General features: G+C 36.8%; 2 pseudogenes; both read right to left on the bottom strand.

The window, feature by feature from the left end:
• Positions 1–1,221: 1,221 nt before the first annotated feature.
• On the bottom strand, positions 1,222–6,532 carry LOC137709035 (subtilisin-like protease SBT1.4 pseudogene; annotated as a pseudogene).
• Positions 6,533–8,763: 2,231 nt separating this feature from the next.
• On the bottom strand, positions 8,764–9,226 carry LOC137749351 (small ribosomal subunit protein eS28 pseudogene; annotated as a pseudogene).
• Between the last annotated feature and the right edge of the window lie 7,507 nt (positions 9,227–16,733).

Here is a 16,733-nt window from a genome sequence, read left to right as displayed (position 1 = left end):
GGCATTAGGTTCGATTCTTCCTGATCTGCAGTTTGGGCTCTTTTTCATTGGCGTTGAAGCATTGATGGGTTTTGTTATTGCACTCTGTGGTGATATCGCTCGGTTTTTCTGTTCGTCGGTTGTCTCCATCATTTCTGCAGCAATAGAGGTGGCAGGTGATTCTCGTCTTGCGGTTATTAGATTTTTTTAATGGGGTCACTTTTGGGCCTCTTCGGGTGGGCTTTCGTTTTTGGGCCGAGCCACATCGTTTGTAATTTTTTATGCTTTAGGTATAAATGGGAACCTTTACTCATGCGATGAATGCATAAGTGATGCCTCATTTGTACCTACTCCATTTATAGGGCTATTATCTTTGTATTACGTTAGTTTGGACTGTGTTATAAAATTCCTAATTGACCAAGAAAATAATACAATGAAAGGCAACATAATTGTTTTGCCCACCAAGCAACAACGGTGCGGATCATGTCACTTCTCTACCACACAATAAAGATTGTGCATGTGCACATCCAATTGAGTTTCTTTTGTTACGGTTTGACAATTAAGATCTTTTGATTGAATGGATTGGGTTTTGACTTGAATTGATGTAGAAGATAAATTGAGATTCTATGCTCGAATTCGATAGTCCGACTACAATGGGTTTCGAATTTGGATCAAGTCCAATCGGATTCAAATTCAAGCGTTTATTGAGATTGTTCCAACTACTTCCCCTAAGATGGAAAGCTTTTATTTTGGTTGCCAATCCATGAGTTTTATTGATTACGCAAAAGTTTGATTTATGAATGGATTGAGATTTTGGTTAAGTCAAATCCAATTGAAATGTTGTGCGTTTTACAAGCATACTGACACAGTTCCAATTCCTTCACCTAGGATAGAAGATAGAAAGCTTTTCTTTTGGTTACCAATGCATGAGATCAAATCTTCTACCTTCAAAATTATGGGCTCTCTATGACCTATCTCATTTGTTGACACCTGACCATTTATTTAAACTTCACTTAATAGTGTTAAAGATGCACGGTTTGAAGTTCTTGGGTAGAATTTGGTTCATTTTATTGATTTAGATTTGATTTTCGCAACAGCGTAATGTATTCAAATAATCATGGCCGGCCGGCATATCCCCGGCCCTTCATATTTGTACAAATGGGCTAGCTGGTAGCTTGAAATTGCAGAAAACAAAGCAAAGTTATCACCCAAATGCTAGCTGAACAACCCTGATGCTAATTCTCACATGGAAGCTGCATACCTAGTGCTGCTCCACCTCACAGCAACTGGACTCCTCACCAGATGACTACCATCTGTCCACTCAATAAACCCATATCGCTCTCTGCTATCATAACCAACTCCTTTACTGAATGTAACCTCACAGCTCTGACTCTGGTTTTCGGCATTGTACACCAGCTCGCTCGGCGAAATGCTGATTTCAACACCAGCCGGAGCAGTCACAATCACCTTAAAAACTGCATCCGTATTGCTCCCCACATTCGTAACGACTCTCTCGTACTTAACCAGGCTTTGATCCGAGCTCAAACGACGGAAAGCGAAGGGTAATTCAGATCCCCAGGACTAGACAAACTGTTCTTTGAGCATATATCAGAAACAGTTGGCTTTCCTAAGAAAACCACGATTTGTCTCGGACTGTATCCGTTTGAGCACAAAAATGCAACATAATCATTCACATTGAGATCGTAAATCAACCCGGGATTGAGAGCTCTGTTGGGATCAACATGTCCTGCTCCATGAACAAAAGGAGTCGACTCTTTCCCTATTGCAAAGTTCCTGATTTTTAGGATTGGAAATTCCTGCCACGATCCGATAATTCGACACGACACGACACGAAATTGACAGGTATTCGAGTTGACACGATAACGAATCAGATCGTTATCGGGTAACCTGATAAGCACCTGTTAAGATAACGGGTTAGTTCGGATATACACATGGGTAACACAATACACGATAAGAAAAATATTAATTTTATAATTTTATAACCTTAAAAAAATACTATAATAATTATATATATTAATTTAACAATTTTATACCACAAAAAACTATAATAATTATATATATATATATATATTAAATTAAAATTTAAAAATTGGTGACCATTGGATCGGCTTAAATATACATATCATTCAATTTTTTATGTGTTATACGTACAAAATGAATAAATTTAAATCTACTTAATAAATATATACACAAACACACACACACATATCATTGAACTTGATGGGATACGAATTCTACGAAACTAATTTCAACGATTCAACCGTCAAACTTATTTGTATATGCTTCAAGATCGCATACGCCAAAAATCGCAAAAAACAAACGTTCAGAGATCAAGTAACAGGACAAAGCTTTTTGACGGTTATCAACGAAAAATCACGATATAACAGTTATTTTAACTCTGATTTTGATGATCATTTTTTACAGCTACACTCCTTGACCCTATACGAATACAATGAATGAACTCGATCTTCAATTTAAAATATTTACACTAGTGGATACCACAAAATCTTATGTTATACTTAATGAAAGTATGAATAAACTCTTAAGTGTTAGTGAATCTATCATTTTGATGGGATACGCATTCTACGAAACTAATTTCAACGATCCAACCGTCAAACTTGTTTGTATATGCTTCAAGATCACATACGCCAAAAATCGCAAAAAAACAAACATTCAGAGATCAAGTAATGAGTAAAAACTTTTCGACGGTTATCAACGAAAAATCACAATTTAATAGTTATTTTAACTCCGATTTGGATGATTTTTTATAGTTACACTCCTTAACCCTATATGAATACAATAAATGAACTCGATCTAAATTGAAAATATTAACACTAGTGGATACCACAAAATCTTATGTTATACTTAATGAAAGTATGAATAAACTCTTAAGTGTTAGTGAATCTATCATTTTGATGGGATACGCATTCTACGAAACTAATTTCAACGATCCAACCGTCAAACTTGTTTGTATATGCTTCAAGATCACATACGCCAAAAATCGCAAAAAAACAAACATTCAGAGATCAAGTAATGAGACAAAACTTTTCGATGGTTATCAACGAAAAATCACAATTTAACAGTTATTTTAACTCCGATTTTGATGATTTTTTATAGTTACACTCCTTAACCCTATATGAATACAATAAATGAACTCGATCTGAATTGAAAATATTAACACTAGTGGATACCACAAAATCTTATGTTATACTTAATGAAAGTATGAATAAACTCTTAAGTGTTAATGAATCTATTATTTTGATGGGATACGCATTCTACGAAACTAATTTCAACAACATACCCCAAAAATCTCAAAAAACAAACATTCAGAGATCAAGTAACGGAACAAAACTTTTCGATGGTTATCAACGAAAAATTACAATTTAACTGTTATTTTAACTCTGATTTTGATAACTTTTTACAGCTACACTCCTTGACCATATATGAATACAATGAATGAATTTGATCTTCAATTTAAAATATTTACACTAGTGGATACCACAAAATCTTATGTTATACTTAATGAAAGTATGAATAAACTCTTAAGTGTTAGTGAATCTATCATTTTGATGGGATACGCATTCTACGAAACTAATTTCAACGATCCAACCGTCAAACTTGTTTGTATATACTTCAAGATCACATACGCCAAAAATCGTAAAAAAACAAACATTCAAAGATCAAGTAATGAGACAAAACTTTTTGACGGTTATCAACGAAAAATCACAATTTAACAGTTATTTTAACTCCGATTTTGATGATTTTTTGCAGTTACACTCCTTGACCCTATATGAATACAATAAATCTACAATTGAAAATATTAACACTAGTGGATACCACAAAATCTTATGTTATACTTAATGAAAGTATGAATAAACTCTTAAGTGTTAGTGAATCTATTGTTTTGATGGGATACGTATTCTACGAAACTAGTTTCAACAATCCAACCATCAAACATGTTTGTATATACTTTGAGATTGTATACGCCAAATATTGCAAAAAAAAAAAAAAAAACATTCAGAGATCAAGTAAAGGAACAAAACTTTTCGACGGTTATCAACAAAAAATCACGATTTAACGGTTATTTTAACTTCGATTTTGATGATTTTTTACAGCTACACTCCTTGACCCTATATGAATACAATGAATGAATTCGATCATCAACTTAAAATATTTACACTATTGGATACCACAAAATCTTATGTTATACTTAATGAAAGTATAAATAAACTCTTAAGTGTTAGTGAATCTTTCGTTTTGATGGGATACGCATTCTACGAAACTAATTTCAACTATCCAACCATCAAACTTGTTTGTATATGCTTTGAGATCGCATATGCTAAAAATCACAAAAAACAAACATTTAGAGATCAAATAACGGGACAAAACTTTTCGACGGTTATTAAAAAAAAAAAAATCACGATTCAACGGTCATTTAACTCCAATTTTGATGATTTTTTACAGCTACACTCCTTGACCCTATATGAATACAATGAAAGAACTCGATCATCAATTTAAAATATTTACACTAGTGGATACCACAAAATCTTATGTTATACTTAATGAAAGTATGAATAAACTCTGAAGTGTTAGTGAATCTATTGTTTTGATGGGATACATATTCTACGAAACTAGTTTCAACGATCCAACCGTCAAACATGTTTGTATATACTTCGAGATCGCATGTGCCAAAAATTACAAAAAACAAACATTCAAAGATCAAGTAACGGGACAAAACTTTTCGACGGTTAACGACGAAAAGTCATGATTTAACGGTTATTGTAACTCCGATTTTGATGATTTTTTACAGCTACACTCCTTGATCCTATATGAATATAGTGAATGAATTCGATCTTCAATTTAAAATATTTACACTAGTGGATACCACAAAATCTTATGTTATACTTAATGAAAGTATAAATAAACTCCAAGTGTTAGTGAATCTATCGTTTTCATGGTCGGATATTGGCTCAATTTGATGTAGTCCCTTATTTGATTGGCGGCAATTTCACCTACCTCTATTGTTGGGATGAGGTGAGCATCAGCGAGAAGCTCTTCTTCGCTGTCCTTTATGTTGGCCAAGATAAACCCGAGCTCACCAGCTAGCTTCACTGCGCTTCCCTTTTCGACTTTCACATTGCCGCCGTGATCCCAGACGACGTTTTTCCCCTGGACTTTCCATAGCTTGAGAGCCCCTGTGTAACAGTACCTGCTTCCGGCGTCTCCGTTGTAGATTAATGGAAGCTGGTGATTGACTAGAGGCTCGTCGGAGTACAACGAAACCTCACCAAAAACTCGGTTGTCACCGAGGATAATGTCTACGGGGAATTTTCTATCAATGGGGGAAACGCTAACTGTGAGAATCCATGGAGTGATGTTGATGGCCATAAATGAGTTAGGCCCAAAATTTCCAGTCGAGGCGAAGACGAGAACACTATGTTGGGCATCCTCGAAAGATCTGATGGCTATGGAGTCTCGATCGTACGGCAGAGACCGACCACTGGCGGGATAATGAAATTATGTCAACGCCGTCGGCAATTGCTTGATTCATGGCAGCCGAAATGTTCGAATCGAAACACCCAAAAGACCAACAGATTTTGTAGACGGCGATTCTTGCCTTAGTGGCCCTTTGGCTTTGTCGTGAGCGTATGTGAACAAGCTCGGGTTAGCAACCTGAGAACCGGCGACAGTGGAGGCCGTGTGGGTCCCATGGCCTTCGGTGTTTCTTAGTGACTTCGATTCATTCGATTCGTCTATTAATCGTCCGATATGGGATTTGTATCCATTGAAGTAGGCTCTGGCTTCGATGATTTTGCGGTTGTAGGAGAAAGACGGGAAATCCGGGGTGATGACGCAGGTGCCCTTCCATCGGGGCGGAATTGAGCCGAGACCTAAGTCCGAAAAGCTAGGGCGCTCAGGCCAGATCCTAGTGTCGAGGACGCTAACTATGACGTCCTCAACGTAGTCGGAGTTGGGTCACAGGCCGAATGATTCAGCAAGGCCGAGGAAGCTAGGGGTATAAGTGGTGTAGAGCTGACATGGCTGGTTGGGCATGACGGAGAAGACGGTGGGGTTGGAGAGGAATTGGTTGGCTTGAGAAGATGTGAGGGTGACGGAAAAGCCCTTGACGGCACGGTCGTAGGTGGTCATAGGCATAGAGGAGTTTGGTGGGGTAGGGGACGGAAGGGATTGGATGATAAAAGTATACCAGCTGCGGTAAGAAGAAGAGGGTGGGTTTCTCCGATTTAGACATGTGGACGATGAAGGTTTTTGGACGGTCGAATAAGTCGGGCGAGGTGGAGAGTGCTGGAGGAAGAAGAAAACAGATGAGGGAAAAGAAGAGGAAAAGGTTGGAAACGGCCATTGGTATCGAGTGTTTGGTTCCTAAGAAAGTGGAAGAAAATGAATAAACAAATGGGTTTGTTTGCAGAACTGAGAAAGTGGGCATGAGGTTTACTAAGTGTCGCGTGGCTTCATAATTTTTGTGAGCAATTTATTGGTGTAGGAATTTTGGGCAGGGTCGTCCGATTGTTGTAGGTAATATATTTTATTGGTTGGATGTTTAATTTGGTATGGCAACAAATGGGTACGTGACAAATAACTGTGGGATTACATGATGGGAGAAGGATGTGGAATGGGTGAATCAAGTGGAGTATGGTCCATGATTATGATTCATGGATATACAATAAATCAAGTTGATCAAAATAATCCAATGGAACCAAAGCAAGTGGCCCAGTGGTAAAGGCATATATTTCGACTCCTAAAATACAAAAAAAAAAATAAAAAAGCAAGAAGGTTCTAGGATTGAGGCTCCAAGATAATGAGTCTGCTTGTTTTTAAAATGACTGAAAGCGTTTTTGGTGAAATGTTTTTGGAATCAATCTTCAGTAAAAATGCAAGTAAATCTTGGAAAAGTACTTAAAGTGCTTATTGGAAGAAGCACATAATTGGTGCTTCTAGCTGAAAGCGCTTCAATTGCTTTTGGACCCAAAAAAATTTTCTCTAAAAGCCCTGTCAATCATTTTAAAAGCACATCCAAACGAGCACCACAAAATGTACCTACTTGATTCGATTCTTTTGTTAACTATGGCTATTTGTCATTCTAAAAGGAAATGGAGATTGGGTTTAAAGCAATCTGCTCTGATGAACCAAGCCATGCTTGCCAAGGCTAGGTGGAGATTGTTGAATCATAGTGATGGCCTATGGTCTAAGGCTTTCCCTCAAAAGTATTTGAAAAGGAATAATTGTGGTATTTTGTTGCCTTCTATTCCATTGGTCAAATGCACTGGGCTCATCTCATGGAGGGAAAAGCTAAAATGCAGTTGTGTTTTTGTTCACCGCCTCTATGCGTTCCCTTTAAACTACATTTTTCACTAACCCAACAAGGCATTCCATTGAATGAAGCCCACTTCCCTCCTAGAATAGAAAGCCATTTTCGAGGGAGAACTCTTGCTCACAGGCTCCCTAAAACCAAGAGACGAGACAGGAGATGCATAAGATACAGAGGATACCATGGATTCAGAGTAAGCCTATATCCTAGATAAGAGAGCACCTTCAACCGACAAAGCACTTATTTCCCGCTCTTCATGCTTGGTCAAGATGTGTTAAACGGAGCCATCTTTAAAAATGTTTCTAAAGGTGGATAATGGGAAACGACTTTCGTGCAACTCAATCCCTTGCTTTGTTCTATAGTTAGGGGTCTTTTCAATAAGGCTCGCGTAGGGGCACTCACGTTTTTTGGCTTCCCTAAAAAATTTTGAAGTTGGTACCTATACCTAGTTCACTCGCTAAGTCTTTGTGTATCCATGGCTGAATGGTTAAAGCGTCCAACCTAATTCACTCGTTCGAGATAAATGTTCAACCTTATTACCAAACTAACAATCTTTATGTTTGAGAAAGAACCCGAAAAATCATATAAGTTCAAGTTCGTCTTTACAAAGAGCCGAGCTTGAGCTTGAAAAAACAATTATTTGTGTCTTGAGCACACCGTTGATCCTAAGGGTGTGGAGGTGGTGCCACCACACCAGACCCGATTTTTCTTGGCTTTTTGTGTTTTGCATTTCCCGGAAATGTATGAGTTTGGGTTTAGGGCTTAGCATCATTGGCTAAAATGTCGTCCTTAAAAACAAACAAAAAATTGTCCAACCAATATGTCTTGTAAGATTGTAACGAAAACCATTTTCTCTCCTTAAACAAGCTTTCAAAGATTCAGAGAAATTAGAAAGATAAAAAAAATTTCAAGGACCAAAATGTAACAACTCCAAGAATTTAGGGGACAAATATGATATTAACCATATTGTACTCTTCTTTGTTGCTGATTTGCTTCCCACCATAATAGGCAGGGTGTCCTACTATTCCGAGTAATTTAGGACATGCTTAATGACCTCACAACGCATCAAATCTACTCAACCATGATGCAGAGACTAGAACGCCTTCATCCACTCAACTTAATACCATGCTTAGTTACAGCCGACGATACAAGACTCAACAACTCTTCTTTGTTTGAATTGCTTCTTACAAATAGCATTAGTCAAGTGTAGAACCACAACCATATGATGTATTTTCTCATGCAAATAGCATTTAAAAGTTTGGAAATTAAAATGATTAGCAATTTAGAAAAGGAAAGTGATTTTCAAAGACCTTCTATAGAATCACACTCCCACTCTTTAGTTATCGTCATCAGATTGAATAAATAAAACGAAATTTGTTGCTCGAGAACAATAATATGCGGTCAGGGAATAAGGAAAACAAAGATTTGACATAGAAAGCAGGACCACTATTACATGTTCAAACAAAACTTAAAGCTTGTTAAGACATTTAGTTTAGAACGATTTTGTAACAAAATCTCATCACAAAAATCAGGCCTATGATGCTAGTAATACCCAGAGATGGCAACACAACAACCATTCACCAACACAAATAACAATTGTTTACAAAGAACCAAAACAAACGACAAATAGGACCATCTCAGATTGATCACCGCAACCTTCTTGCCTCCCTCTCGGACTCGAGCAAGGTAAGGATATCCCCCTCCCTCACTGGTCCCTTGACATTCCTCATGATGAAACGGTTCTGGTCATCCAGAAATTTGACTCTCACCTAAGTCACCTGCCCACGAGATCCAGTCCGTCCCATAACCTTGATTACAATAGCATGCTTAATTGTGGATTCCATTCTAAACGAAAAACAAAATAGAAAAGAAAATTTTAGAAAACGTATATTTGATTTAGTTCAAACCCTATTATTTTGATCTAGTTCAACAGAAGACAACATTTACTAGAAGGAAAATTAGAAAAACATATTATTCTGATCTAGTTCAAAGCCTGCAACCATTCAACTTATTTCGTAAGCAAAGAAACATAACACATCAACTAGGACAACAAGACAACCAACCAAAGAGGTGAAAGAAAAGCGAAATGCCACCGGACTTAGGGGAGGGTACACCGTTATACAAGCATAACGAATTTATGATAATAAGTAAAACACAGGTAACCACCAAAACAACAACATGGTATTTGGTAATAGCTGCCACTAGGTGAACCCAGTTTCAAAGCAAATCTAACCCATATGTTTTTACGAATCAAGCTATAAATTTTCAATAAATAAAATTGTCAGGAAAATGAAAAGGAGAAAAAGAATATGTATCCCAGATAAACATATCTAACCCATATGTTTTTACGAATCAAGCTATTAATTATTTCTTTTTGTTTTGTATTTGTGAATTATTTGGCTTTGATATGGGATTTTAGGTTTGACATCCAGTGCTCTCTCTTCTGGTGGAACAAATTGGTGGTCAACGGAGGTAATACTCATGAACTATACTGTTTATAAATCATATTAAAGAGAGGCAGATTATAGAATGCTAATACTCATAAACAAGCTAGTGAGAGCTCTAGTTATTTATGGATTGAGAAGTCTGTTAGATTTATTTAATGCAATTATTAAATGAATAATAATCCACCCAAATATGGAGATGGCTCTTGATAATATCTTTTAGTTACTAAGTTGATCTTGTGGAATATGCCTGTAAATAGAGGTTAGTTTTTCGACACTCCTGGTGCGTGGGTTACCAGAAGAATGTTTCCTAATTTTCTGCAGTTTTGGTTGGAACATAATCTAGACGGTTTTTAAGATGATTGAGTTTATCCTAGATAATAGAGTTTGAAAATAAAAGGATTTACTATTATCCTAATTAATGAATTAATTATCCCTTTTATCGAACTGTTCAATTATCTGCCCAATTATCAATTAGAATTTAATCTTGATTTTAATTGATTTATTTATAATTTATCTTATTGGATTGAGATAATTTTAATAAATGAGATATCTTGATTATCTCCTTAATTGTTTGATTTATTAGAATCTTGGATGCATCAGATATTCTTATAATTTTTTTAATTATCTTTGAATAAATTATTTGATTAATTTTTCATTTTTCGCTTGAATATGGAATAATTTGTTTATAAATCAATTAAATTGATTAATTAAGACTATATAGAGGTGTCTAGAAAGACTCGGCTTCCCCACAAGTGGGATTAAGGGCTCGTTTACTAGTCCTTAATCAGATTGAGAGAAATTGAATTGAGGAGAAATTGGAATGAGATGAAATCAGAATTAGATTCATGTTGAAGTTGTTTACCAAAACTGTCTGGAATCGGAGTAAGAATAACATTGAAGTATATAAACTGTTTACTAATTCACATGAATCAGAATGATAACTAATGTGATTACTAAAGTACCCCTACTTTAACTAATTTATTTTATATGCTAATTATTTTTAGTAAAATTTTATTCTTTTATTTTTTTTTAATTTTTTACTAGAGAGAATAATTTTTTATCTTTTGTAAAACTTTTAAATTTTCCTAATCGCACAGATTACTTCAGATTTGATATGAAAGAATCATTTTTTATTTGCTTCTAACTCTTAATCACCCTAAACCCTAATGGAAATACCTACATAAAGTAAACTAAAATAAATTTTTACTTCCTTCTCTCTCTTCCCCCTTTCTTTTCCCCAGTACGCAGTAGCCACACCCCACCATCAATCTTAGGAGGAACCACGAAGCCACGACCCACCCCATCAACAAAAAAAAGAAAATCCAATTTTCAGGGTGAAAGTGATAAAAGTTCTTTCCTTCTCTTCTGTTTGGGACTGGAAATCACGATTTCCTTGAGGATTTGGGCGTTCATTGTTCCAGATCATGTTCGTCGTTGTGCCGTCGTTTCAAACCCCGGTCGATCGTTGTGCCAAATCGCAGGCGTTCGTCGTTCAGTGCTACTGCATCGTTTCAGATTGCGAAGGTGGGGTGGTATGTGCTGTGAGAGAGACAAATATAGAGGGGAGTTTTGTGCAGTTTTTTGGTGCAGTTTTGTGCAGTTTTTGTGCAGCTTAGCTGCTGTTTTTTGTGCAGTTTAGCTGCTGTTTTTTGTGCAGTTTTGTGCAGTTTTTTGCTGCAGTTTCAGTGCAGTTTTTCGTGTTGTTTTGCTGCTGTTTTTCTGTTGTTTTTCTGCGTTTTTTAAGCAGTTTGGCTGCATTTTTTTGGCAGTTTTGCCGCTGTTTTTTGCTGCATTGTTGTTGTTGCTGTTTTTGGTGCAATTTTGCTGCATATTCATTAATTAATATACAAGGAAAATAAGACCGTCTTATGCATAAATATGTGTATATTTTAAATTGTACATTTTTTTCTCAAAAACCAAACCGAAACCATTTGAAACCGCATCGAACCGAACCAAACGGATTGGTTTCATTTCGGTTTTGGTTTCAAAACTGCACCGCACCGCACCACAAAAAGTTTCAGTTTCGGTTGCGGTTTCAATTGAAACCGCAGCGCACCCATCCCTACTGAAAACCGTGAAGAAAATGAGAAGAAAAACCGATGGAGCACTGTTAATGAACAACAGTTTTCGCCGAGTTTTAGAAGAGAGTAATATCATAAATTTTAGCGAAAGATTTATCCCATTTGCTTTTATTTAGGCAACTCGGAAAGGTAACAGGTGGAACGTAAGGCTTGGGTGCCCTGTGGTAATTGGACGCAGCCAAAGGGGCTATTTGTTGACTTGAGGAGTTGTCCCAGCAATCAGAATAGGTCTATCCATGTCCAATTTTGGATTGCTCCCCGTGAGCTTCTTTGGTGGCTCCTCCTTTATCTCTTTTTTCTTCAACCTTTTCCCCTGAATCATTAATTAAAACATCAGTGGATTTATAATTTAGTTCAGTATTAATTACCTTACCACTCCAAAGTATTGTTATCGCCTTGGCTTGTTCCAGTCGGCTTGGAAATTTTCCAAGAACATGGCTTCGCATAGCATCTGTAATCTGTCCAACTTGTACCTCCAGCCTCCTTAAAGATGCCTCTTGTTGAACTTTTATTTCATTGCTTTGTTGCCTGCTTTGGTTTACTTGCATAAATTATTCAACGTGTCTTCTAATGAGGGCTTTCTTTGTTGGAAAGAAGAGCTAGCTTGATTTTGATTTTGGTTATTATTGCATGAAAGATTAGGATGATACCTCCAACACGGATTATAAGTATTTGAAAAAGGATCAAATTTAGATTTCGAATTATAGGTATTCATCATATTAGCTTGCTCTTGTAAATATTCTAGAAAAGCCTCACCAGACGGAAAAACATTATAAACATGACCAAAAATACCAGATATTGCACATACCTCACTTTGGAGTAGATCCATTATTCATGACTACATTGCTCAGTGTTTTGATTTGTTTGGTTAAGTCTACCACCTGCAAAGTAAGGTGATTATTAGGACTGATTTCATAAATGCCTGAACGCGTACCTCTAACACTTTTCCGCTGAGAATTTGCACCAAGCATCTATATAGCTCATAAGTTTGTTAGTCTTATCACCATGGCACCACTTGCAACGTTATCAACAGTATCCTGACAAGCTTGGGTTAATCCATCATAGAAAAATTGATTTTGTAATTCTAAAGGATAATGATGGTGAGGATAGTGGATTAAAAGCATTTTAAAGCATTCCCATACTTCATGGAATGACTCACCCTCCAAGTGGCGATTTCACTACTGAGTTCAGTAGTCTTCTGATGCAAATAAAATTTTCCAACAAATTTATTTTAAATTGGTTCCCATGTTGCAAGTGAATTGGGTGTCAAAGGATCTTCACGAGCAACACCATAAAAAGAAGGAAGCAAATTATAATGAGTATTTTTCAGCTCATAGTTTCTAGCAGCAGCATTTAGTAAAATGCATGATGGTGATGTCTAAACAACTAGGACGGCAAATTCTCGGATGGGACATGGATTTTCGTCTTCCATCTTCTTATGTATGTCATCTTCTCTCTCTTCTAATTCTGATGTGAAAGTTTCGCTATGAGTAGAATCAAATTCACGATCCAACTCTTCTCCTTTTTGGTGCTTTTTTGTATCTCTTGTTATCTGATCAATATTATCGTAATTAACAATAGTTCTCCATCTTGCGATCGACAACCTTGCATTCACTACATACAAAAACAAATAAATTAAAAAAAAAATAGAATAAACAAATTTAGGGGACACGCAGCTAGAAATAATTAGATAGGACTTTTATACAAATCCCCAGAAATGGCACCAGAAGCTTGATGAACAAATTTTATTTCTAGCAAGTGCACGAATCAATATGATAGTATAGCAAGCAACTACGAGTGTCGTACCCATAAAGATTTGTAAAGTTACCTAATTAAGTCTAATTATGGAGTACCCACAAGAATAAAAATAATGAAAATAACTCAACTGCGAAATTCAGATAATTAACTAAAGAGAAGTTGATTTAAGATCAAGTAATCTAAAGTGCAGTAAATTAAAAAAAAAAGTTTGTGTAATTAATTTCTAAAAACAATGATTGAAACACTAGGTATCTAACTTCACCATATCAATCCACTTCTATTTGATTAGACAGCTTAGTACAGAAAAATTCAATTCATGTTCTAGGGTTCGTTCTTTCTTTATTATGGTTGTCTGTTAGGTGTCCGGATGTAACCAAATACTTTGAACCATCAACTTAACCATGGGGTCTAGTCTAAGTCAATAAATGACTCCAAAGTCTTCTATACTAAATGACTCCAAAGTCTTCTCTATGGTCAATTATCTACAAAATACTCACTAGACACATCAAACAACTCACAAGAAAATATAGCATAAAACTTAGGAAATAAGGGCAATATAAATGTATAGACATTGAGTTATCAAATTCTAGGAAATTTTAATTTCCCTAGGTCCTTGAGTTTGAATCTCCCCCATTAAAAAGGTGTTGTTTCTTCAATGCACTTCATGTCATTTTTTGCCAATATCACATCATCGACATAAACAAGCAATGCGGTCAAGCTGTTACCCTTGGATCAGACAAATATGGATTTTTCAAATTATTTCTAGCTCCATAATTAGCACTTTAAAATCTACACTCATCCTCCTTCTTTATTGAGAGAAATAGAAGATTACGCGAGTAGAACTACACGCTAACCAATTCACTCAATTACCAAAACATCATATCATTGTTTTACTCAAAACGATATGGGGGAACATAGTCCTCAACATAAACTAGCAAGTCCCTCAATACACGAAAATTTTATCAATCTTGGTGGCGTTCATTATTGGTGGTCCATGGAGGATGTTGCGGCCTATTTCATCCTCAATTTTTGGATTCTAGATGGTGTGATGACAGACCCTAGTGGTGGGCGACAGCTTGTGAACTTCGATATGGGGAGTCTTGGCAGCAGGGGAGTAGCTACAATTGTCATAAATGCTTAGGGTTTTTTTCCTATTTTGTGGTTTGTGTGTGCTAGGGCCCAAAGCCGTTTTGTGTGGTTTTGGGGTCTATGTTGTCCTTTGTAGGGGTGGGCAAACGGGTCTTGGACTCGCAGGTCGGTGCGGGTACCTACGATTTAGGGTGAGTAAGGGGCGGATCCTAAATTTCAAAACACAAAACAGGACAGGGTGGGGCGGGTATACTAAATTAGCGGTTCGGTACAGTTCCAAAAATAGGAGGGAACGGGCCCCCGGCCCGGCCCGTTTCTAGCGAGGAATAATTGGTTTTATCCTCATTTCAGTGTACTCATATACTCAGAAAAGAGTCACTCAATTTTCCTTTTTCCCAACTCGATCTCTCATCCCGACTCGCTCTCACTGTCCTAACTCCGTCCGCTGCTGTCATCATCAGCTCCGTCCGCCGCCACCATCATCAGACCTCGATCCAGGAAAACTGAAATCCTCTCTCCTTTTTTTTTTTTTTTTTGTCATTCAATTTATAGCGAATTTCTTTGTTTTATGTGGCTTTAATTTTTGAATGCATGCAAGGAATTAGGATGGGGAATACAATCATGGTTGATGATCTGGAGCTCCTTGATTTCTAATGTAACCTTAAACCGCTGCTGCTGTATCTCTCTCTCACTCACTTTCTCGAAATCAGTCTCTCTCTTTATCGAACTCGAAGGGACGGACGATGAAGTCGAACAACTTGAAACAACAAATCAATCATCTCCCCCATCTGACTCAGACTCATATTTGCAGTGCAGTCAAGCTCTGCTAACAACCCTCTTCAGTTTTAAGGTATTATGTTTTAGGGATTTAGGATTTAAAATTAAATTAAGGTTTTCTAGATTTAGAGATTTTGTTGGGTTTTGAAATCTTGACCTCTGTTATGTTCCAATTTCAAATCTTTTGTTCAAATGATTTAGGTGGAAGGGGTCAAAATCTGGGATTAAGCATCAGTTGGTATCAGTTTGGTAATTTAACCATTGTTAAAATGGGATCATGGTATCCTTGAGAACTCTAATTTCAATGATTTGGGATTATATTAATATGTGGTGATGTGCACATTTATGCTTCAATACTTCTATAAATGTAATATGTGTTGTTGTGCACTGCAATGCAGCAGCAAGTTGCAACCCCATTTTACAAAATGATGTATTTAAAAAAAAAATAAATAAATAAAAGAGTTGGACCCGTGGACCCACTCCGAATTGGCCTGTTTGAAATAGGCCAGGTTAGGTCTAGTTCCAAAACTCAAAATTCCTTTACTCAGCCCAGCCCGCCCCCTTACTGTTTAAAACAGGTAAAGTCTGGTTCCTCCAAAATTAAGCCCGGCCCGACCCATGCCCAGCCCTAGTCCTTTGCACTTAGTGATTTAGTGTGTTTTTTAGGCTCTTTATTTGGGATTAGGATCCTCTCCTGGTCTAAGGATGAGGATCCTCATGACCAAGGAGTGTGGGCCGTTGGATGAAAATCCAACGGCTACAAACAGGGGGGTCCCTTTAAAGTTATAATAATTATAACCGTTGGATTTTCATCCAACGGCCCACACTCCTTGATCATGAGGATCCTCATCCTTAGATCAGGAGAGGATCCTGATCCCTTTATTTGTACTATTCTTAAACTTTACCCTTTCACCCAAAAGAAAAGTAGGATGAAAGAGCCATGAAGCCAAACCTCATGAAAAGAGTTTCTTGGAACTACAAATAGTTGTATTTTGGATTAAAATAGCTAAAGCAATAGCATACGAACAGTCTCTTAGAGATGCACTTAATAACTGGGCTTCACTCAAGTTCTGTATGGGCTGGCCCTATTACTCTTGCTAGAGGGCGTTTTTATTCCGTAAAATTTTCAATTAAATGTTGCTCTAAGTTCGAATCTGTCCTCCATTAGATTTGAAAACGAGTCGTGTTCGTTTTTTTTTTTTTCTCTTCTGTCATAATCATTAACTTAACGGGTCAAACTTGTTTTCTTAA

This window comes from Pyrus communis, chromosome 17 (assembly GCF_041283825.1).
Source record: "Pyrus communis isolate YQ-2024b chromosome 17, ASM4128382v1, whole genome shotgun sequence".
Taxonomy (NCBI): domain Eukaryota; kingdom Viridiplantae; phylum Streptophyta; class Magnoliopsida; order Rosales; family Rosaceae; genus Pyrus; species Pyrus communis.
The sequence above is the reverse complement of the archived record's forward strand: the minus strand, read 5'-3'. Positions and strand labels throughout refer to the sequence as shown.